Source organism: Podarcis muralis, chromosome 14 (genome assembly GCF_964188315.1).
Source record: "Podarcis muralis chromosome 14, rPodMur119.hap1.1, whole genome shotgun sequence".
In the NCBI taxonomy this organism is placed as follows: domain Eukaryota; kingdom Metazoa; phylum Chordata; class Lepidosauria; order Squamata; family Lacertidae; genus Podarcis; species Podarcis muralis.
In genome coordinates this window covers 21,346,733-21,349,228 of record NC_135668.1, presented here as the reverse complement: position 1 = coordinate 21,349,228, position 2,496 = coordinate 21,346,733, and the positions used below count along the sequence as shown (strand labels likewise).

Below are 2,496 nucleotides of genomic sequence, written 5' to 3'. Positions count from 1 at the left end.
ACACCTTTCCTCCTCCTGAGATTTCAATATGCATTGCCCACAAGCTAACAAGCAGTTATAACACCTAGTTTGCTTCTTTCCCTAACAGATCCCAGGCAAACGGAATCCTGTCCATTATTGCTATGTCCTGTTTGTGTCTATGAACTCGGATCTCCAGCTGTTTTTGGACTACAATTCCCATGATCCCTGACCACTAGTCTTGCTAGCTATGGATGATGGGAGTTGTACTCCCAAAGAACAGCTAGAGACCCAGGTTTGGGAAACCCTGGAATAGCCAGAACAACTGGCCTGACCATAGCCTGGACCTGCCTCCTTTCCTCTTTCTTATTTAGAAATGGACTCTGCTGAGAAGCAAGAATCTCTGCCTTCGGAACGACTGCTAACATATGCAGTCTTTGCACCTGAGTGGGAAGGTCTGCTGCCCAAACCTCTCCTGTCACTGCATGAGGACATGCCAAATGGGATGAAAGTTAGACGGCAAATGCATGCCGACAGCGCACCCGCTGCTTGGAATCTCCCTGCTCTTCTGAATTAGGCTGCCTGGCTTCTTTAGGTATGGAGAGGAATTCAGCGAGCTTATCGGCTCTGCAAACTCAGAATCACAGGGGCTAATTAGAATGAGGCAGCCGTTGGTTCCTCTTTATCAATGCCTTGTTGAAAAGCCCCAGTAAGAGAGCATTGTTTCCTGTAATGGGAAATTATCCTGTTTAAGACACAACGTCGCCTCCAATAGCTTGGTGACATCTCCCTCCTCCTGCCTGGGTGTCCTAGGAAATGGATTTGTTCCAATATGATGAAGAGGAGAAATATAACAGATAACTGGTACTACCATGTACTCATGGACTGGAGGACTTTTTGTACACTGAGGGCCACATTCCTTCTAAGGCAACCTTCCAGGGGCCACATATCAGTAGTGGGTGCACATGGCAGTACACGGGGTGGGGGTGGGGGGTGGCAATAACAACCTTCCAGCTACGGCACTTTTTGGAGGTCCACAGACCAGCAGTAGTGGGCATGGCAAAGGCATTGACTCTGACCTTTATACAATATTCCAGCCATGCAGAAGTTAGAGGTTTCTACGTGTTCTTTTAGATCCCTAGCAAGCAGGGGGTGTTATCACAGTTTGAGGACACATTTCAGCCAGGCAAAGTGCCTGAGAAGGATACAAAGCAGGTCCAGTAAGGGGTGTGGCCTAGTCAAAGTTCCAGGGGCCAGATAGAGAGGCCTGGAGGCTGCACTAAGGCCACATAAATTTAAAGCACTAGGATGCCACTTTCAAAAGACCTAGCTTCACCCAAAGAATTTTGGAAGTTGTCGTTTGTTAAGTGTTCTGTGAGTGGTTAGGTGACCCCCATTTCCCCCTCACAGAACTACACTTCCCAGCATTCCCTGGGAAGAGGGATTGACTGTTAAACCAATCTGGAGAATTCTTAAGCAGGTAAGCAGAAGAGCTTGTTTATTTCATTTATATCCGACCTTTGTCTCAGGGAAGAGTCAGACTCAGAAATTGAGCCGAGTGAGAGAGAGGCCAGCTGTGCAGACGAAAGCTGGCTGACAGAGCTCAAGCCCCCTTCAGAAAGAAGTCACAGACACTCACAGCTCTCAAGAAGGGGGAGAGTTAGGAGGCAGTCAGAGGGTTGCTAGGCAACCAGCAGAGAGGCAGAGGGTGGAGAGGGTGTCTAGTAGAAGCAGGGAGGGGGAAGTCCAAGCTCTCAGCCCCTGTTCTCGGAGACTGGACAAGGTCAGAGTGCAAAGGAAGGGCAAGAGGGGAAGGGCGGGAATCTGGTGTCCTTCCTGCTGTGAGAGGGGCAGAGATTCAGACTGACCAACTCTTTCAATGAGAGCAGGCTGGAAGCAGCACTCTAGATGTGTCTTTTGTAAATAAAAGTACCATAAAACTGCCAGAGAGTCATTAATTCTTATCGAGGTTTGCTTGCCTGCCTGCAATCATTACACCAAGGAGTGCAGTTCACCCCCTTCTCAGTTAATCCCTACAACAACCCTGTGAGGTAGCTTAAGAGACTGTAACTGGCCCAAGGTCACCCAGTGAGCTTTGTGACCAAGTGGGGATTTGAACGCTGATCTCCCAGTTCTGAGTCTGACACTGTAACCGCTACAGCACACTGGCTTCCCAGAATATTTTTGCTGTGGGGCAGCTAAATAAATTAGGTAGGCCAATAAATATGGGGGAAACAAAATGTCACCTAGAGAAGGATCTGAAATATTTTCCTTGAAGCTTGAATTTGTTTCATTCTGTCTTGTTTCATTTGATGTTTTAATGTTGTAATGTATTGTAAACCGCTTTGAGATTTTTTCTTTACAATATAATGTGGTATAGAAATATTAATCATCATCATCATCATAGCATCTCTATGACTGGCAGCAACTCACCAGGGTTTCAAAGAGAGAGTCTCTTCCAACCCTACCTGGAGATACCAGGGATTGAACCTGGGACCTTCTGCATGCAAAGCAGATGCTCTACCACTGAGCTATGGC

At 47.3% G+C, this 2,496-nt stretch overlaps 1 non-coding gene across 1 annotated transcript; it reads right to left on the bottom strand.

Moving 5' to 3' along the window:
• Positions 1–2,427: 2,427 nt before the first annotated feature.
• TRNAA-UGC (transfer RNA alanine (anticodon UGC)) lies at positions 2,428–2,496 on the bottom strand. Its single transcript has one exon. It is a non-coding gene; the product is annotated as a tRNA-Ala (tRNA).